The 22,653-nt window shown below is 47.1% G+C and overlaps 1 protein-coding gene across 2 annotated transcripts in view; it reads left to right on the top strand.

Annotated features, from left to right (window-relative positions):
- Positions 1-2,883: 2,883 nt before the first annotated feature.
- GPSM3 (G protein signaling modulator 3) overlaps positions 2,884-22,653 on the top strand; it is a 62,115-nt gene continuing 42,345 nt past the window's right edge. Inside the window, exon 1 of one of the 2 annotated variants that reach the window (XM_040323035.1) lies at positions 2,884-3,100. The gene's annotated coding sequence lies outside the window, so the exon portion shown is untranslated. Of the gene's footprint in view, positions 3,101-17,733; positions 18,021-22,653 lie in introns of those variants that run through there. The other variant, XM_040323034.1, reaches the window with a different exon arrangement.

Genomic DNA, 22,653 nt, shown 5'->3' with positions numbered 1-22,653 from the left:
CGCCGGAGGCCGCCAGCGTAGGTTTTCATTGCAAGTGCTTTGTGAATCAGGCAATTGCGATGAAAACTTGCGGCGGTGTAACGCCCCCTTGTTGTGATGTGTGACTCATTTATGTTTTGTGTTTTTCTTTTTTGTGTTGTCACTTGACACATGTCATACTATGTTGAAAATTTAAATAAAAAGAATTTAAAAAAGAAAAAAAAACAGTGGTGATCAAATACCACCCCCCCAAAAAAAGCTCTATTTGTGTGAATTTTTTTTTTTATAAATTTCATGCGGATCCAGTGTTACATGACCACGCAATTGCCAGTAGCGCAGTGCCAAATATGGCCTGGTCATGAGGGGGTAAAACCTTCCAGAGCTCAAGTGGTTAAGGTGGCTTTCCTGTGCCATTTCCTAGATGCAAACGCATTTATTGTTAATCTGGTACAAAAAATTTCCGGAAATTACGAACGTAAACTTTAGTAACTGCAACAAGCTGCAGGCGCGAACTCTGCGAAAGGTGTTTGCGGTTATTGAAACCACATCAATGTTTTTTGAAGTCTTGTTACTTATAAGGACCAAATTATAAATAAGTCACAACCCTATGCAGAGCAATAAAGGGCACAACAACCTTATTCTGATCAACTGATAGAAGCGCAAATCTGATGTTAATACATTGCGGGCAAATTGTTTTTGGTGGATATAAATTTCTGTGATCAAAGTTAATATGGAATAAACAAAACCACTGTTCTCTTCTGCCACCTGCTGGCCATGACTTGTATTACACATCCTCACTTTTCTATACATTTTCTAAGTTACATTACATAGTTGTATGCAATAAATATCACATGGAAAAAAAATATGCTCCTCCGGGACAGTCCACGAGGATAGCAGCAATGACACAGTTGTGTTTAATCACTTTTAATGCCGTTATAGTCGTTTGGTTAGCTAACCACACAATTCTGCCAACCCAGCTAAGGTTGCCACTTTTTCTTCAAGCCAAACCCCCCAACACTTTAGCGGTGCACAGTAAAAAAAAAATTGTTTTAGTTATGGTTGTCCCGATATCGATACCGAGCATTTGCGCGAGAACTAGTACTCGGCGGTGGGGGAAGTTACAAGCACCGAACTCCCTGCATAGATTTCAATATAGCAGCTGACAGCCGCTTCTCCTCCTCTCCCCCCCTCCCTGCGGCTTTCAGCTGCTATAACTTAACCACTTAAGACCCGGACCTTTAGGCAGGTAAAGGACCTGGCCAGGTTTTGCGATTCGGCACTGCGTCGCTTTAACAGACAATTGCGCGGTCGTGCGACGTGGCTCCCAAACAAAATTGACATCCTTTTCTCCCACAAATAGAGCTTTCTTTTGGTGGTATTTGATCACCTCTGCGTTTTTTATTTTTTCCGCTATAAACAAAAATAGAGCGACAATTTTGAAAAAAATTCTATATTTTTTACTTTTTGCTGTAATAAATATCCCCCAAAAATATATATATTTTTTTCCCCTCAGTTTAGGCCGATACGTATTCTTCTACATATTTTTGGTAAAAAAAATCGCAATAAGCGTATATCGTATATTCGCGAAAAATGTATATTGTTTACAAAATAGGGGATAGTTTTATTGCATTTTTATGAATTATTATTTTCTTACTACTAATGGCGGCGATCAGCCTGTGCACCCTGCCTAGGATCGGCCCTGCTCTCTCGGTTCTCAACCTCCTTGTTGGCTCAGACACAGCAGCAAGAGCCAATGGCTGTAGCTGCTGTCAATCACAGCCAGCGAGGAGAAAGTGGGGGCGGGGCCAAGCCATGCTTGGAAACAAGCATGCATGAGTGCCCCCATAGCAAGCTGCTTCGGCAGGGGGGGGGGAGTGCCAGTGGGGGACCCAAGAAGAGGAGGATCGGGGCTGCTCTATGCACAGAGCAGGTAAGTATAACATGTTTTTTTTTTTAAACGGTTCCTTTACAATGACTTTAAGCTCTAAGGGCCAGATTCACAGAAAAAGTATGCCGGAGTATCTGCTGATACTCCGGCGTACTTTCAAATTTGCCGCGTCGTATCTTTATTTTGAATTCTCAAACAAAGATACAACAGCATTTGGCTAAAATCCGACAGGCGTACGCCTTCTGATCTTAGGATGCAATACTTTGGCGCCCGCTGGGTGGAGTTTGCGTCGTTTTCCGCGTCGGGTATGCTAATTAGCTGTTTTCTGGCGATCCACGAAGGTACACGCGCTTGTCGCATTCTCTTACGTCGTTGCTAGTCGGCTTTTCCCGTCGTAAAGTTGCAACTGCTATTTCATGGCTTATATTTAGACCAGCCATGTTAAAGTATGGCCGTCGTTCCCGCGTCGAATTTTGAATTTTTTTTTTTTTTTGCGTAAGTCGTCTGGGAATAGGAAAGGACGTAACGCACGTCGCCGTTCAAAAAATTACGTTGGTGCGACGTCATTTCCCGCAAAGCACGGCGGGAGATTACAAAACGGAGCATGCGCAGTACGTTCGGCGCGGGAACGCGCCTAATTTAAATGATGCATGCCCCATTTGAATTAGGCGGGCTTGCGCCGGACGGCTTTACGCTACGCCGCCGCAAGTTTACAGGCAAGTGCTTTGTGAATCAAGCACTTGCGCTGAAAACTTGTGGCGGAGTAACGTAAATGACATACGTTACGCCGCCGCAATTATATGTGAATCTGGCCCTAAATGAATACACATCTATCATCCTGAAATGTAGACATAGAGCGATGAATATATTGACGCGCCTGCCAAATAGTGCTGTCAACTTTGACCAAAAAAAATAAATAAAGAAATGACGTGCCATTGTGTGTGTGTCATGAGGCCGGGGCTGCAATGTGAACACACAGAAACATACACACACCTATTGTGTAGTGCCGAGCGCAGACTGCACAGGAAGTGGCTGACTCTTTGTATAGGAGAAGAGCGACAAAAACCCCCTCGCAGCCTCAGACACAGCCTGAGCCAGCAAGCTCAGCGGCTGCGAGAGACGGAGGGGACCCCGTAAGTCTCAGAGACCGCACAACCACAGCGGGGGAGAGAGAGAGCGCAGAGCGTGCGAGGAGACCGAGCGAGGACCCCACCGCCGAAAGGTTAGGATGCTGTAAGTATTGCGGAAGATAACGCAACTATTTGCTGATCTGCAAACTTTTTTCTGTCCAGATAATGAAGTCGTGAGGGGGGATCAGCATTACAGCCAGGCGATTGAATTTTCAAAAGAGGCGATGGCAGCCACCATAGTTCACCGTATTGTGTATGTCGAGGCGAAAAATCCCCAAAAAACAGCATATCACCGCAATGCACGCGCATTACCCCATGTTTTATCCCTTTAATGAGAAAATTACATCAATGTGCTCAATTATAAGCCTGTGCTTTTCACCCACATTGCACTGATCCTGGTTGCAATGCTCTGCAGGCTTCAAAGCAAAAACATGGATAAATGCGCACAGGTTGCAAAAAAGAAAACATGCATTGGTTATTTTTTTTGCGTTGAAGCCTGCAGAGAATTTAAATTATGATCAGTGCATTGTAGGTGCAATGCAAAGGCTCCTGCACACTATTCTTCCTGCTTCTGCTCCTCCTGCTCATTTCAGTTATGATCAGTGCATTGTAGGTGCAATGCATAGGCTCCTGCACACTATTCTTCCTGCTTCTGCTCCTCCTGCTCATTTCAGTTATGATCAGTGCATTGTAGGTGCAATGCATAGGCTCCTGCACACTATTCTTCCTGCTTCTGCTCCTCCTGCTCATTTCAGTTATGATCAGTGCATTGTAGGTGAAATGCATAGGCTCCTGCACACTATTCCTCCTGCTCATTTCAGTTATGATCAGTGCATTGTAGGTGAAATGCATAGGCTCCTGCGCACGATTCTTCCTGCTCCTGCTCTCCCTGCTCATTTTAATTATAATCAGTGCATTGTGAGGGCAATGCATAGGCTTCTGCACAATATTCATCCTGCTCCTCCTGCTCATTTCAGTTATGATCAGTGCATTGTAGGTGCAATGCATAGGCTCCTGTGCACTATTCCTTCTGCTCCTGCTCCTCCTGCTGATTTTAATTATAATCAGTGCATTGTAGGTGCAATGCATAGGCTTCTGCGCACTACTCTTCCTGCTTCTGCTCCTCCTGCTCATTTCAGTTATGATCAGTGCATTGTAGGTGCAATGCATAGGCTCCTGTGCACTATTCCTTCTGCTCCTGCTCCTCCTGCTGATTTTAATTATAATCAGTGCATTGTAGGTGCAATGCATAGGCTTCTGCGCACTACTCTTCCTGCTTCTGCTCCTCCTGCTCATTTCAGTTATGATCAGTGCATTGTAGGTGCAATGCATAGGCTCCTGCACACTATTCGTCCTGCTCCTGCTCATTTCAATTATAATCAGTGCATTGTGAGGGCAATGCATAGGCTCCTGCGCACTATTCTTCCTACTCCTCCTGCTCATTTCGATGATGATCAGTGCATTGTAGGTGCAATGCATAAGCTCCTGCACACTATTCTTCCTGCTCCTCCTGCTGATTTCAATTATGATCAGTGCATTGTAGGTGCAATGCATAAGCTCCTGCACACTATTCTTCCTGCTCCTCCTGCTGATTTCAAATATAATCAGTGCATTTTGTGTGCAATGCATAGGCTCCTGCACACTATTATAGGCTCCTGCACACTATTCTTCCTGCTCCTGCTCCTCCTACCCATTTCAAATATAATCAGTGCATTGTGTGCGCAATGCATAGGCTCCTGCACTCTATTCCTCCTGCTCATTTTAGTTATGATCAGTGCATTGCAGGTGCAATCTTTTGAATCCCCCATCAACACAGTTAGCATTGATGGGGGAATCCCTCCCACAGCGCTATTGTATTCTGCCAGCGGGGTGCCTTCCCTGCCAGCAGCATACAATTAATATAGCCATCAGCAGTAATAACATGCAAAAAATCTGACAGGCTGGTTGTACTGAAGTCGATTGATGGATCGATTCAGTACCAGCCTACCCATAGATGGATCAAATCTCAACCTGTCCCCGCTGAACCGCTTAAGATTCAATCCATAAATAGACTCCATGAGATAACACAGGCAGAGATCACAGGACAAGGACAGCTCAGAACTTCTGGTATTTTTTGCACTTAAAAAAACTGATATAACAAAACACTTCCAATGGTACAATATATTTACCTGGACCAAAAGGGAACAAATAAGTGAAGATCATTGTTATTTATTTTTTATTTATTGTTCGGGGTTTCATACACCTCAAACAAAATGTTTTCTGTAAGAACGTCCCAAACTTTCTCACAGCCCTCGCAAATTCTAACTGTATTTTGCATAAGACATTGCTTTTTCCATTGACCGTCAGCGCCATCTAGTGGCCATAATGCAGTATTTTTTCCTGCTACACCTCAGTCAGGAAAATACAACATTATGCCACGAGATGGAGCTGACAGTAAGGAAGTCTCTATAGCAGAGGTCTCCAAACTTTCTAAACAAAGGGCCAGTTTATTGTCCTTCAGACTTTAGGGGGGCCGGACTGTGGATCACGAGTAGAAATTTTCCCAGCATCAGTTGGAGTAAACAATGCCCCATTGTTGGTGTCAGTGGGAGGAATAGTGCCTGATCTTTTGTATCATTGGGAGGAACTGTGCCCCATCATTGGTGTCATTGGGAGGAATGGTCCCCCATCATTGGTATTATTGGGCCTCATTGTTGGTGTCATTGGAAGGAATGGTCCCCCATCATTGGTATTATTGGGCCTCATTGTTGGTGTCATTGGAAGGAATGGTCCCCCATCATTGGTATTATTGGGCCTCATTGTTGGTGTCATTGGAAGGAATGGTCCCCCATCATTGGTATTATTGGGCCACATTGTTGGTGTCATTGGAAGGAATGGTCCCCCATCATTGGTATTATTGGGCCACATTGTTGGTGTCATTGGAAGGAATGGTCCCCCATCATTGGTATCATTGGGCCTCATTGTTGGTGTCATTGGAAGGAATGGTCCCCCATCATTGGTATTATTGGGCCTCATTGTTGGTGTCATTGGAAGGAATGGTCCCCCATCATTGGTATTATTGGGCCTCATTGTTGGTGTCATTGGAAGGAATGGTCCCCCATCATTGGTATTATTGGGCCTCATTGTTGGTGTCATTGGAAGGAATGGTCCCCCATCATTGGTATTATTGGGCCTCATTGTTGGTGTCATTGTTAGGAATGGTCCCTCATCATTGGTATCATCGGGCCCCATTGTTGGTGTCATTGGAAGGAATGGCCCCCCATCATTGGTATTATTGGGCCTCATTGTTGGTGTCATTGGAAGGAATGGTCCCCCATCATTGGAATTATTGGGTCTCTATGTTGATGGCACTGGAAGGAATAGTCCCCCATCATTGGTATTATTGGGCCTCATTGTTGGTGTCATTGGAAGGAATGGCCCCCCATCATTGGTATTATTGGGCCTCATTGTTGGTGTCATTGGAAGGAATGGTCCCCCATCATTGGTATTATTGGGCCTCATTGTTGGTGTCATTGGAAGGAATGGTCCCCCATCATTGGTATTATTGGGCCTCATTGTTGGTGTCATTGGAAGGAATGGTCCCTCATCATTGGTATTATTGGGCCTCATTGTTGGTGTCATTGGAAGGAATAGTCCCCCGTCATCGGTATTATTTGGCCTCATTGTTGGCGTCATTGGAAGGAATGGTCCCCCATCATTGGTATTATTGGGCCTCATTGTTGGTGTCATTGGAAGGAATGGCCCCCCATCATTGGTATTATTGGGCCTCATTGTTGGTGTCATTGGAAGGAATGGTCCCCCATCATTGGAATTATTGGGTCTCTATGTTGATGGCACTGGAAGGAATAGTCCCCCATCATTGGTATTATTGGGCCTCATTGTTGGTGTCATTGGAAGGAATGGCCCCCCATCATTGGTATTATTGGGCCTCATTGTTGGTGTCATTGGAAGGAATGGTCCCCCATCATTGGTATTATTGGGCCTCATTGTTGGTGTCATTGGAAGGAATGGTCCCCCATCATTGGTATTATTGGGCCTCATTGTTGGTGTCATTGGAAGGAATGGTCCCTCATCATTGGTATTATTGGGCCTCATTGTTGGTGTCATTGGAAGGAATAGTCCCCCGTCATCGGTATTATTTGGCCTCATTGTTGGCGTCATTGGAAGGAATGGTCCCCCATCATTGGTATTATTGGGCCTCATTGTTGGTGTCATTGGAAGGAATGGTCCCCCATCATTGGTATCATCGGGCCTCATTGTTGGTGTCATTGGAAGGAATGGTCCCTCATCATTGGTATCATCGGGCCTCATTGTTGGTGTCATTGGAAGGAATAGTCCCCCATCATTGGTATTATTGGGCCACATTGTTGGTGTCATTGGAAGGAATGGTCCCCCATCATTGGTATTATTGGGCCTCATTGTTGGTGTCATTGGAAGGAATGGTCCCCCATCATTGGTATTATTGGGCCTCATTGTTGGTGTCGTTGTAAGGAATGGTCCCCCATCATTGGTATTATTGGGCCTCATTGTTGGTGTCACTGGAAGGAATGGTCCCCCATCATTGGTATTATTGGGCCTCATTGTTGGTGTCATTGGAAGGAATGGTCCCCCATCATTGGTATTATTGGGCCTCATTGTTGGTGTCATTGGAATGATGGGTCCCCCATCATTGGTATTATTGGGCCTCATTGTTGGTGTCATTTGAAGGAATGGTCCCCCATCATTGGTATCATCGGGCCTCATTGTTGGTGTCGTTGTTAGGAATGGTCCCCCATCATTGGTATCATCGGGCCTCATTGTTGGTGTCATTGGAAGGAATAGTCCCCCATCATTGGTATCATCGGGCCTCATTGTTGGTGTCATTGGAAGGAATGGTCCCCCATCATTGGTATTATTGGGCCTCATTGTTGGTGTCGTTGGAAGGAATGGTCCCCCATCATTGGTATTATTGGGCCTCATTGTTGGTGTCATTGGAAGGAATGGTCCCTCATCATTGGTATCATCGGGCCTCATTGTTGGTGTCATTGGAAGGAATGGTCCCCCATCATTGGTATCATCAGGCCTCATTGTTGGTGTCATTGGAAGGAATGGTCCCTCATCATTGGTATTATTGGGCCTCATTGTTGGTGTCGTTGGAAGGAATGGTCCCCCATCATTGGTATTATTGGGCCTCATTGTTGGTGTCATTGGAAGGAATGGTCCCTCATCATTGGTATCATCGGGCCTCATTGTTGGTGTCATTGGAAGGAATGGTCCCCCATCATTGGTATCATCGGGCCTCATTGTTGGTGTCATTGGAAGGAATGGTCCCTCATCATTGGTATTATTGGGCCTCATTGTTGGTGTCATTGGAAGGAATGGTCCCAGTAGAGTAGCAGTAGATATAGTTTATTTGGGGCATAGTAGGATGGGTAACTGCCTTGAATTCTCATTGAAAAGATTTATTTATAACAAATCGTTTTCTGTAAGAACGTCCCAAACATTCTCCCAGCTCTCGCAAATTCTAACTGTATTTTGCACAATACATAGATTTCCCTTGACCGTCAGCTCCATCTAGTGGCCATAATGCAGTATTTTTCCTGCTATACCTTAATCAGGAAATTACCACATTATGCCACTAGATGGAGCTGACAATAAGGAAGTCTCTATAGTAAGCAAACTATGGTCAAAGGAACTCTGACGTAGCAATAGATATAGGTTATTTTGGGGCATAGTGGGATGGGTAACTGCCTCGAATCTTCATCCTTTTAGCACATTATTGCACTTCCTCTATTGTGCCATATATAGATGAACCCATGTTCTGTCCTGTTATTTATTTGGTGTAGATTGTGAGACTGTTTGTGTGAAAAGCTGCCCCTGGGATTGTTTTGTAAAATTGCTGCTCCAGGCACATTCTTCATTCCAAACCCTTTGAATTAAACTATTATTTGGCACAAATAAAAACAAGCATCTCTCTCTCTATGCCAAATAGTGTGGCCCAGATTCTCAAAGAGCTTACGACGGCGCAACGCAATGTACGCCGTTGTAAGTCCTAATCTGGGCCGTCGTATCTATGCGACTGATTCTTAGAATCAGTTACGCATATATATCCATTAGATCCGACAGGCGTAAGGCTCTTACGCTGTCGGATCTTAAATGTAATTTTTTTTTTGGCCGCTAGGTGTCGCCTCCGTCGTTTTCCCAGTCGAGTATGCAAATTAGCTAGATGCGTGAATTCCCGAACGTACGGGCAGTCGACGCAGTGAAGTTACGACGTTTACGTTAGGTTTGCGCGGCGTAAAGTTGCCCCTGCTATATGAGGGGCAACCAATGTTAAGTATGGCCGTCGTTCCCGCGTCGAAATTTGTAAATTTACGTTGTTTGCGTAAGTCGTCCGTGAATGGGGCTGGACGCAATTTACGTTAACGTCAAAACCAATGACGTCCTTGCGGCGTCATTTGGAGCAATGCACCCTGGGATATTTTTCGGATGGTGCATGCGCAGTACGTTCGGCGCGGGAACGTGCTTAATTTAAATGCTCCACACCCCCTACCCAGCTAATTTGAATTAGGCGGGCTTGCCCCGGGTGATTTACGCTACGCCGCCGCAACTTTACAGGCAAGTTCTTTGTGAATAAAGCACTTGCCAGTAAAACTTGCGGCGGCGTAACGTAAATGAGATACGTTACGCCCGCGGAGTTTTACGCCCATCTACGAGAATCTGGGCCTGTGTCTTTACATACCTTTTAGGGGCTCGTTCAGATATGCAGCATGGGGGGGCATGGTAAAAGCAGATGGTGGTTTTACTGCCCACCTAACCAAGGACATGCAGTCATATAGAGCTGCCCAAATGCCAAGACTGCAATGCTGGTCTTCCCAGCCACAGCTAAAAATAAAATGCTATATATCATATTCTGCAGGGTGTACTGCCACCAAATGTGACCCATTTAAGCAAATAGGGTCATGCCGCAACCACCCTGCGACTGCGTGGGTCATCATGTTCAGGTTCAAAAGGTGGCATCTTTTTTGTCAAATGACCCTGAAAAGTGATCCACCACATATCACTTAAGTCCAGCGGCACCGGGAGACACGATTCTCCTTCGTCCGCTGCTTCGAGAGCGTCATCAGGGCCGATCCTAGGCAGGGTGCACGGGGTGCTCCGCACCCAGGTGCCACAGAGGTGGGGGCGCCGAAGCTCCAAAGTGCTCCCCTCCCTCCTCCTTGTCTGTGTCCAGAGGCGGAGCGCATGTAGCGGGTGCTGTGGTTCCCCATCCCGCTTTCTCTCTCCGCTGGCAACTGACAAGAGCGCGTACCTCCTGCTGTCCCCAGAATCCGGGCTGGTTATCACAGCGGAGCCTAGTACCAAAACACGTTCCGTTACTAGGCTCCACTAATTAATTCTGTCCGGTGCGCGTGGAGCAGTCTCCTGTCTGCCCCGCCCCCTCTGCGTGTGTCGGCTCTTCTCTCATAGGCGGTGTGATGAGAGGCTTCTGGGTTGGCTGCTGCCAATCATCCCGTGCACTCCCAGAAATGCTCTCTGAGTGCCACCCTCCTAGTAACCAAAGATGCCACGTATGCCCCGCCGCCTGTAATGTGCTTCTTCTCCCAGCGCGCCCGAGCTACAGGGATCTATTGGACAAGTACTGATCTATGGGGACACCTGATGTGGGGGGCTCTGATGGGCACACCTGCTGTGGGGGGGCTCTAATGGGGGACACCTGCTGTGGGGGGGCTCTGATGGGGGACACCTGCTGGGGGGGCTCTGATGGGGGACACCTGCTGGGGGGTACGCTGATGGGGGACACTAATGAATACTTCTTAGGGGAGCATCTCTGTGTTTGAGTCGTAGCCATAGAAACATGTGTAAAGGGGAGGAGTTAGTAAGATAACCACGCCCATAGGCGTGCGCAAGGGGGGTGCCAGGTGTGCCTGGGCACACCCTAATCCCCCCATGCACTAGTGCCACCCAGTGTATCATCCAGTGTACAGAAGTGTGCAGGGCGAATGGGACCTGAGGGAAAGGGGGCCTACTGTGCCCTGTCACGCACTACATACCCAGATTAATCCATATCTTCAGGTAATCCATATCTCTCTTACCCCATCCTGTCTCTCTCTCTCTCTCTCTGACCCCCTTCACCCTCTCTCTTTCACCCCCATAACCCCCTCTCTCTTACCCCCTCACCCTCTCTCTCTCACCCCCTTACCCCTCTCTCTCTCTCACCCCTCACCCTCTCCTCTCTCTTACTCCCCCTCACCCTCTTTCTCACCCCCCTCTTTCTTACCTCCCCTCACCCTCTCTCTCTTACCCCTCTCTCTCTCTCACACCCCTCTCTTACCTCCTCTCTCTCTTTCTCTGACCCCCCATCTCTCTCACCCGCTTATTTTCTTTTTACCCCCTCTCTCTCCCCCTCTGACCAATTCTGCCATAAGATGTAAACTCTTTACAAGAGTGTGTGTGTCTGAATATATATATACACAGCACACATACCCACAAGGCATGTGTTTGAGTTGTGGGGGGCACACCCTAATGCAATAGGCTGGGCACACCCATGACCACGCCCACGTGGGGGCGCCAGAAATATTTCTGCACCCAGGCATCTGTGACCCTAGGATCGGCCCATATTTTGAGAAGGGCTGTTTCTGTCCCGTGGCCTGGGTGGAAACCCGATTGTAGTGGGTCCAGGAGTTTGTGGGCGTCCAAATAGAGTTGTAGCTGTTGTACTACTGCTTTCTCCATGGTGCTAAGGCTTGTTACCGGTCGGCATGGTTTGGGTCTTTGGGGTCGAGGTTGGGTCTCTTTAGGAGGGGTTTGATTATACCTCGCTTGAGAGAAATTGGAACAATACCTTCTTTGAATGAGCTGTACAGACATATGGTACTGACAGTTAAAGAGGGTTAAAAACAACTTCTGCATCAAAAAGCCCTTAAAGATTCCGTCTACACAAACCTGTTTTCCAGTTGGTAGCTGGAGCGTTAAGCCACCAAACGGCTTCTAATGTCTCCTGTGGACTGTGGTGGCTTTTGAGGTCCCGGGTGTGCACACCTGTCACGGTGAGCACAAAGGGGCCCCACTCTCCATGGTGAAGTTTCATTTGTATGATATTACGGAGAATGCAATTAGATGAATGGGGGGATCCAAGACTCCAAAGGTGGGACAGATCCAGGAGGCGCTGGGACTTGGGAGCAGTGAAAAGAAACAAAATCATCTGGCAAGCTTACTGACTCTGGTGAGGCGGCTCACATGGAACAAGGCAACCTTCCAATGGATATCCAGAAGCATTTTTGGGCAAAACATAGATAAACATAGAGAACCAAATGGTAGAAGAGCCCAAATCACTTTAACCACTTGACCACTGGGCACTTTAACCCCCTTCCTAACCAGATCAATTTTCAGCTTTGGGTGCTCTCACAATTTGAATGACAATTACTCAGTCATACAACATTGTGCCCATCTGAAATTTTTGTCCTTTTTTTCCCACAAATAGAGCTTTCTTTTGGTGGTATTTGATCACCTCTGGGTTTTTTATTTTTTGCGCTATAAAAGAAAAAACACTGAAAATTCTGTAAAAATAAAAAAATAATTCTCGTTTCTGTCATATTAGCAGGTTATTTCTCACACACAGCATATGCATGCCACAAATTACACCCCAAAACACATTCTGCTATTCCTCCCGAGTATGGCGATACCACATGTGTGAGACTTTTACACAGCGTGGCCACATACAGAGGCCCAACATGCAGGGAGCACCATCAGGCGTTCTGGAGCACCCAGGCCAATTCTGACATTTCTCTCCTACAAGGAAAAATCATCATTTATTTGCTTGAAAATTACATAAAAAACATTATATATGTTTTTTTAGCAAAGACCCTAAAGAATACAATGGCGGCCGTTACAACTTTTTATCTCGCACAGTATTTTCGCAGCAATTTTTTGAACGCTTGTTTTTAAAAAAAAAAATGTTTTGTGCTTAAAAAAAACAAAACAGTAAAGTTAGCCCAATGTTTTTGCATAATATGAAAGATGAAGTTACGCCGAGTAAATAGATACCCAACATGTCACCCTTCAAAATTGCACACGCTCGTGGAATGGCGCCGAACTTTGCTACTTAAAAATCCCCATAGGCGACGTATTGCAAGGTATTGGAGTATTGCAGGGAATTGCAGAGTATTGGGGGTATTGCAGAGTATTGGAGTATTGGGGAGTATTGGTGGTATTGCAGAGTATTGGGGGTATTGCAGAGTATTGGTGGGTATTGCAGAGTATTGGGGGTATTGCAGAGTATTGGGGGTATTGCAGAGTATTGGGGGTATTGCAGAGTATTGGGGGTATTGCAGAGTATTGGTGGGTATTGCAGAGTATTGGTGGGTATTGCAGAGTATTGGTGGGTATTGCAGAGTATTGGTGGGTATTGCAGAGTATTGGTGGGTATTGCAGAGTATTGGTGGGTATTGCAGAGTATTGGTGGGTATTGCAGAGTATTGGTGGGTATTGCAGAGTATTGGTGGGTATTGCAGAGTATTGGGGGTATTGCAGAGTATGGAGGGTATTGCAGAGTATGGAGGGTATTGCAGAGTATGGAGGGTATTGCAGAGTATTGGGAGTATTGCAGAGTATGGAGGGTATTGCAGAGTATGGAGGGTATTGCAGAGTATGGAGGGTATTGCAGAGTATGGAGGGTATTGCAGAGTATGGAGGGTATTGCAGTGTATTGGGAGTATTGCAGAGTATGGAGGGTATTGCAGAGTATTGGTGGTATTGCAGAGTATTGGGGGTATTGCAGAGTATTGGGAGTATTGCAGAGTATGGAGGGTATTGCAGAGTATTGGTGGTATTGCAGAGTATTGTGCAGGGATGGATGGATGGCTGGATCTGTGACTGCATTTGACGTCATTTGACGGAGCGATCACGTGGTAAACGGCCGATATCAGCGGCAATTTACCGCGATCCGTGATGCGCCGGGTCTTCTAGACCCGGCGCTCATGGATGATTCCGGGAGCGCGCCCCTGCGGGCGTGCGAGAGGAGGATTCTGGGAGGACGTCCTCCCAGAACAACTCCACCGCGCTGTAGACGTGTTTTGTCAATGGCGCGGTGGCAAAGAGGTTAATGAATATTCATAAGACCGCACATCAAACAGCCAGTGCGTTTCAAGGGCCAAACTACTTCTTCATCAGAATCTGATTCTCTGAGGTTATGAAAAAATGTATTTTGTGATTAATGCTTTTTCATGTCCACGTGCATGTCTATGCAGGGGTGGACTGACAACTCATGGGGGCCCCGGGCAATAGGAGATTAAGGGGCCCAGGCAATAGATTATGTGGCCACACAGTATATATACACACACAGTATACATACACACACACACACACACACAGTATACATACACACAGAATACACATACACACACTGAGAAGGTACTGTAGAGGCGGGGCATTAAGGGACATTTCAGGGACAGATGTAAAAAAACACAGATTTTTACATACTGTCCCTGGTTTTACTGAGGCTGGCAACCCTGGTGGCATGGGCCCTCGGGCAGTGCCTGAGAGCCCGAATGGTCAGTCCGCCCCTGTGTCTATGTTGCCTAGAATGCTATGCTCCGCTTGACCTGTTTTACTCACCAGCTGCTTAAAGCCGAGGTCCGCCTACATTTTTTTTATTAAAAGCCAGCAGCTACAAATACTGTAGCTGCTGACTTTTAATAAATGGACACTTACCTGTCCAGGGTGCCTGTGATGTTGGCATCCTCGGTGAGGGAATCAGGAAGTGAAGCATTGCGGCTTTACTTCCCGGTTCCCTACTGCGCATGTCCCCGATGTCTTCTGGGACCTGTGTGTTTCCTGTGTGTTTCCCAGAAGACAGCGGGGGGGGGGGGGCATTACTCCCGCTGTAGTCTATGCCCGGAAGTAAGTGCAAATACCTGTATTATACAGGTATCTGCACCCCCTCCCCCCTGAAAGGTGCCAAATGTGACACCGGGGAGGGGGGGAGGGATTCGAAAAGCGGAGGTTCACTTTTTGTGTGGACCTCTGCTTTAAGTTTATGTTCTATTTTCAGTTCTTCTTTGTATACTGTCTGGTTATATATATATATATATATATATATATATATATATATATATATATATATATATATATATATATATATATATATATATATATATATACACGCAATTTTGTCTTTATTGTTGTTTTAATAACTTTTGAGACTGGATGATGTACCCTGTCTGATGATTGTTTGTTCTTAATTGGAAAACTAATAAAATACCTTTAAACATTTTTTTTTTAATTATTGTTGACAGAACTTGTGGTTTTCTTATGTAATTATGTTCAATAATAGCTATTGCCGCACTGGTTCTCCTTTTTAAAGTGGTTGTAAACTTGTTGTTATAACTTTTACCTACAGGTAAGCCTATAATAAGGCTTACCTGTAGGTATAAAGAATATCTCCTAAACCTGTACGGTTTAGGAGATATTCCCCTCGCAATGCGCCGCTGATTGCAGCGGCGCATGCGCAGCGGGGATCCTCGGCTAAAGGACCGGCAGCCGCCGGACCTTTGCCGAATTTAAATCTCCCGCGCGCATGCTTGTATATCAAGGCAAAATGTATTAAAACATTTAGCTTGTCTTGCAAAACGCACTCAAACCAAGTTACTCTCAAACCAAGGTTTTACTGTACATTTTTATTTTGGTACAACATCGCACGAGCGCGCAATTGTCAGTTAAAGTGACGCAGCGCCGTATCGCAAAAAAAATTGCCTGGTCAGGAAGGGGGCATATCCTTCCGGGGGTTAAGTGGTAAAAGGATATCAATAAGCATTTTAATGCACATGGGAAATACACTTCCATAAATGGGCCCTAAAAGTCGGGTAATATGGAGCTGTAGCATGAAATGATGAGCGAGTCAGTATTACGGGAAACGTTATGACTACCAGTGGCGGCAGTGGTATTTTTTTTTGGGAGGGGGGGTGGCTGTGGGTGCATTGTTTCCCCCCCTCTGGTGGGTCGGTCAGGTTAACTGCTTCCCCCCCGGTCGGTCACTATGGTCACACAACTGGGCACAGTGTTCTGTGCCCCCGAGCCCACCCTTTTCTGAAGCCTATTCATTGGCGGTTCGTCCATAGAGGGCGCTGGAGTGCCGCCCCCTCTGGCTCCGCACTGCCACTGACTAATAACATAGATTCATTGCATTGCATGAATCTATGTTATTGTCGCGGTTGCCGCTGGTCTATTCAGATGGCCGGACCTTGATCACCGGCCACCTGAATAACGGCAGCTGGTTGGCTGTACGGAAGTGCCAGCGGCTCTGATAGGCTTTCCGAGTACAGCCCTCAGCAACCGGAAGCTTATCCAGGGAACATACGGGGGTGCGTTCCTTGGATAAGACTGACAGGCGTCTCAGCCAATCAGGTTCACCGGTTCCGGCTATCGGTAACCTGATTGACTGAAGCGTCATCGAGGGCGGGAGAAGACATCGAGGGACGTGGATGGCTGACTCCAGTAAAGGTAAGTACTGGGCGCGGGGGGGGAAAGGGGCATTTTACAGGGCACAGTGACATCAATGGGCACAGTGGCGACAATGGGCACAGTGGGGACAATTGGCATAGCGGCATGAATGGGCACAGTGGCGACAATGGGCACAGTGGGGACAATTGGCACAGCGGCACGAATGGGCACAGTGGCGACAATTTGGCACAGTGGCGACACTTAAAGGGCACAGTGACATCAATGGGCACAGTGGCGACAATTAAAGGGCACAGTGGTGACAATTGGCACAGTGGCGACAATTGATGGCACAGCAGCTGTGTTTGATGGCATGGCACAGTGGCTGCGTTTGATGGCATGGCACAGTGGCTGCGTTTGATTTCATGGTACAGTGGTGACAATTTGATGGCACAGTGGCTGGTTTGATGGCATGGCACAGCGATGCGAATTCATGGCACAGTGGCTGCATTTGATGGCATGGCACAGTGGCTACGTTTGATGGCATGGCACAGTGGCTGCGTTTGATTTCATGGTACAGTGGTGACAATTTGATGGCACAGTGGCTGCGTTTGATGGCATGGCACAGCGATGCGAATTCATGGCACAGTGGCTGCGTTTGATGGCATGGCACAGTGGCTACGTTTGATGGCATGGCTCAGTGGCTGCGTTTGATGGCATGGCTCAGTGGCTGCGTTTGATGGCATGGCTCAGTGGCTGCGTTTGATGGCATGGCTCAGTGGCTGCGTTTGATGGCATGGCTCAGTGGCTGCATTTGATGGCATGGCACAGTGGCTGCGTTTGTTGCCATGGCACAGTGGTGCGAATTGATGGCACAGTGGCTGCGTTTGATGGCATGGCACAGTGACTGCATTTGATGGCATGGCACAGTGGCTGCGTTTGATGGCATGGCACAGTGGTGACAATTGATGGCACAGTGGCTGCATTTGATGGGCACAGTGAGGCTGCAATTTTTTTCTTTTTCGCTTGCGCCCCCCCAAAAATTTTGAGCACCTGCCGCAACTGAGCCTATTAGAGCCTCTGGCTCTAATCACACACCTAAAAAAATCCATGCGTCCCCCGCATATCGATTAGGGAGCTGGACGCATAGATAGGGGGGCGTCGCCCCTGCGCCCTGCATTACAGGCCGCCACTGATGGCTACGGTGCATCTCACTTCTGTGTCTACAATTCTGATCTTGACTAATTTGGAATTTGAAGGAATTTCTGAGATTCCAATGACAAATCTCTAAAAGCTGGAACCATGCCACAAAATCCGAGCTCTGGAGCAGAAGGATTGTTTTCAGAGAGGAGAGAAGCGTTCATGTCTCCCAGTCCCATGCAGTTACATCAGATAAAAAAAACCTTCACTTTTAAGTCTTGACTACAAAAGTTGGGAGGGGGAGGCCGCCGGTTACTGGGGCAAAAGAGAAGCAAACAGAGGAAGAGAGGAAGAAAAGAGGAAGAGAGTGAACGGAAGAAGAGGCGTAGAGGGAAGTAACAGCTTAGTGAGCAAGAGGGACAGAACATAAAGAGACGGCTGCAAGCTCGAGCCATGCACAAAACAAGGTGAGTCTGTACAACGCCACGTCTACGGGAGCCGCAGCCAGGCTGCGTGGTTTGGATACGCAACTTATCCGTGAAGAAAATATTTCTTCTTTGTAGCTGTAGAATTAGGGCCAAAATACATGGACGGCAGGATTATTGGGATCCTGCCAGAAAACGTTTCTCTATCACAAACTGCTAGTTAAAGTCCAACTTCTCCCAGATGTTAGAAATATTGGCCTGGATTCAAGAAGCAATTGCGCCTGTGTAACCATAGTTACACAGCGCAATTGCTTACTTGCCCCGGCGTAACGAATGCTCCTGATTCAGGAACCTCGTTACGCCGACTGCAGCCTAAGATATGCGTGGCATAAGGCTCTTATGCCCGCATATCTTAGGCTGCATTCTTGCGATGGCCGCTAGGTGGCGTTCCCGCTGTGCTCAGCGTATAGTATGCAAATTGCATACTAACGCCGATTCACAATGTTACGCAAGCCCTGCGTACGCAGTTTACGTCGTTTCCGTACGGCGTTTTTCGCGTAAGGCTGCCCCTGCTATTAGCAGGGGCAGCCAATGTTACGTATACCCGTCGTTGCCGCGTTGCGAAATTTCAAATTTACGTAGTTTGCGTAAGTGATTCGTGAATGGCGATGGACGCCATTCACGTTCACTTTGAAGCAAATGACGTCCTTGCGACGTCATTTGCCGCAATGCACGTCGGGAAAGTTTCCCGACGGAGCATGCGCTCTACGATCGGCGCGGGAACGCGCCTAATTTAAATGATTCCCGCCCCCTACGGGATCATTTAAATTGCGCGCGCTTACGCCGGGCATTTTGACGGCGCGCCCACGCAATTTACGGAGCTACTGCTCCGTGAATCAAGGGCAGCGCAGTAAATTTGCGGGGGCGCAGGGCAAAAACGCCTCCGTAAAAAAAGCGCAATTGTACCTGAATCTAGCCCAGAGATTACTAGAGCCAGAGTTTAATATGCTGCCCCATGATAACAGTTTTTAGTGGCCACAGACCTTGAACATTGTGGGCCAGGTCCAAGAAGCAGTTACACTGGCGTATCTATTGATACGCCGCGTAACTGCTAGGTTGCTCCGGCGTATCTTTGTTTTGTATCCACAAAACAAAGATACGCCTGAAGCTGGGCCAGATCCGACTGGCGTACGTCTTAGTACGCCGTCGGATCTAAGGTGCATATTTACGCTGGCTGCTAGGTGGCGCTTCCGTCGATTTCCGCGAGGAATATGCTAATTAGGTAGATACGCCGATTCAGAAACGTACGTCCGCCCGGCGCATTTTTTTACATCACTTACGTTCTGCTTTTTTCGGTGTAAAGTTACCCCTGCTATATGAGGGGTATCCTATGTTAAGTATGGACGTCGTTCCCGCGTCAAATTTTGAAAATTTTACGTCGTTTGCGTAAGTCGTTAGTTACGTTCACGTCTAAAGCAATGACGATTTGCGGCGTAATTTCAAGCATGTGCACTGGGAGTCTTTCACGAACGGCGCATGTGCCGTTCGTAAAAAACTTCAAATACGCAAGGTCACATGAAATTTAAATAAAACACGCCCACATCATCCACATTTGAATTAGGCGGGCTTACGCTGGACCACATACGTTACGCCGCCGTAACTTAGGGCGCAAGTTCTTTCTGAATACGGAACTTGCGCCCTAATTTACGGCGGCGTAACGTATCTGAGATACGTTACGCCCGCCAATAGATACACCAATGTATCTGAATCCGGGCCTGTGTTTTTAAAGGTAAATTTTGGTCACACAGGTAATTATAAAATAGCATAGTGCTTTCCTCCTGATTACCTAGATTGCTCACCAGTTCATCAGATGTGGGGTTAGACTGACCGATGAGCTTCCCACTTGTAGGCCAAAACTCAAAAACCATTTGTGTGGCCACATAGTTCCACGGACCTCAAATGTTATTTAAAGCTAAGTCTTGGGCACACAGGCACTATGGGCCAGATTCACGTAGATTCCGGCGTAGTGTAGCGTAAGCTATTTACACCACGCCGCCGCAACTTAGTGGAGCAAGTGCCGTATTCTCAAAGCACTTGCTCCGTAATTGGCGTGGTGTAAATGGCCCGGCGTATCCCCGCGTAATTCAAAGGGGGCGGCTTGTATTTAAATTATTAAAATTAAGCGCGCCCCGTGCCGAACGAACTGCGCATGCGCCGGCCTTAAACGTAGCCCAGTGTGCATGCTCTGTAGTACGCCGCAAATACATTGGTTTCGACGTGAACGTAATTAACGCACAGCCCTATTCGCGTCAAGTTACGTAAACAACGTAAACAACGGAAAAACCCGACGCTGTCCCGACAGCCATACTTAACATGGCATACGGCGGACCGACGTAAGGTTACCCCTCATATAGCAGACATGGCTATCTTTAAGGCAGGGCAAAAGGGTAAGCTGCCCTGGGCCCTGTCATTGTTGTGGGGCCCAGTCATTGTTGTGGGGCCCAAAGCAGCTGCCTCATACTTGCCAACTATCCCAGTTTAAATTCCCTTGTCCCTTGAAATTTTAGTCCTGTGCTGTGTCCTGATATCTCAGTGTGAAGTGCTGCTACTAATGCTGCCCAGCGCTGCCCTATTGTTGTGTACAGATGACTCACCTGTAGACCCTGTGTTTACATGTAAAGAACCGTCATTCATAAGTAAATAACGGGAGCATTCATATGTAAATAACGGGAGCATTCATACAGTATGTAAATAGCGCCGGGATTCATATGTAAATAAAGGCGGCATTCATATGTGAATCTTGCCCCTCTGCAGGGAAGAGATGATGTGCTGTAACCTCTAGCAATCAATCAGTGAGCAGTATTACTGTACAGTAATCTCTAGCAACCAATCAACAAGAAGAAATCATGTGCTGTAACCTCTAGCAACTAATCAGTGAGCAGTAATGTGTGCTGTAACCTCTAGCAACCAGTCAGTAAGTGGTAATGATATGCTGTAACCTCTGGCAACCAATCGCAATCACTGACTGATCTGATACAGTAAACTGATTTTAAGGCCCCTTTCACACTGGGGCGAGAGGTGCAGCGGTTGTATTCGGCCGCTAGCGGTGTGGTTTTACCCCCCACTAGTGGCCGAAAAAAAGGGTTAATACCGCCGGCAATGCGCCTCTACGGTTTCCCATTGCTTTCAATGGGAAGGAGCGGTAAACACACCGCTCCTTTACCGCTCCAAAGATGCGGCTAGCAGGACTTTTGGAGCGGTCCTGCTAGCGCCCTCTGCCTTTCACACTGGAGAAACAGCAGCCGCTGTTTCATGTAGGTTTGCAGGCGCTATTTTTAGCGCAATAGCGCCTGCAGACCGCCTCAGTGAGAAAGGGGTCTAAGTCTAGGCTGATATTTATTGTATGTCTGAGGCCGCGTACACACGACCGGTTTTCTCGGCAGAATCCAGCAAGAAACTCGATGGGAGACGTATTCTGCCGGGAAAACCGGTCGTGTGTACACTTTTCGCCGAGAAACCCGTCGGGAAACTCGTCGAGCCAAAAAGAGAGCATGTTCTCTATTTCCTCGACGGGCAATGGGAAAATTTGGCTCGACGAGTTTTTTGACAGCCTAACAAGGAACTCGATGGGAAAACGATGTGTTTCGCCCATCGAGTTTCTCGGCCGTGTGTACGCGGCCTCAGAGCAGGTGGAGAGCAAAATTGCATGGGAGGGCCCCAAGAACATTTTTGCCCAGGGTCCAATCAACATTAAAGATGGCCCTGCCTTCAGATAGGGTGGTTAAAGGGCAAGAAGACTGGTCGATAGACTTCCCCCTTGTAGGCCAAAACTGACAACATTTTTTAACAAAACAAAATAAATAAAAACAAATTTCGGGAGTAACTAAATAAATTTATTTACATATATGTATATATTTATATATATATATTTATATACGAAAACGGAATTCCAAAACACAATATTTCAGTGTGCACATGTCTCAGAAGACTGCTCTATGTATTTCCCCCTTGTAAGCCAAAACTGACAACATTTGGTTGCATAGTACTTTCCCTTTGACTTCCAGTACTGGTGACCAGTCCTTCAGCCATGGTGGTCATTGGTCAATAATGCTGGTCATGGAACTACTCACTTGTAAGCCAACATGCATATCTCTTAAAGCAGAGTTCCTCCCGAAAGTGGAATTTTGGCTTTAAACACTCCTCAGCCCCTTCTATGCCACATTTGGCATTTCAATTTTTTTTGGGGGGGAGCAGGTACCTATTTTAACAGGTCCCCCGCTCCCACGTCCGCTCGGGCCGCCTAGGCATCTCAAGCAAAATTTCTCCACTTCCCCTCCCTCCCTGCAATCTTCTGGGACCTGTCTTAGGTTCCAGAAGATTGTCTGGCCACTTAGAAGGCGCATGATGTGCAGTGCGCACCCGACTGTGAAGCCGCAAGCTGTCACAGCCGGGTGCCCACACTTGTGATGCCGGCACCGGGGAGAGGGGAGGGAGTGAACCGAGGGTTCGGGCGGCCGCATCGCTGGATCGTGACCATATAGTTGCCTACTCCTAGTATTTTCCTTGTGACTACCTATACTGCTGACCAGTCCATTAGATGTGGTGATCATTAGACAAGAGGACTGGTTGATGCACTTCCTCCTTGTAGGACAAAACTGACAGCAGTTTTGTGTGG

This window comes from Rana temporaria, chromosome 9 (assembly GCF_905171775.1).
Source record: "Rana temporaria chromosome 9, aRanTem1.1, whole genome shotgun sequence".
In the NCBI taxonomy this organism is placed as follows: domain Eukaryota; kingdom Metazoa; phylum Chordata; class Amphibia; order Anura; family Ranidae; genus Rana; species Rana temporaria.
The sequence above is the reverse complement of the archived record's forward strand: the minus strand, read 5'-3'. Positions and strand labels throughout refer to the sequence as shown.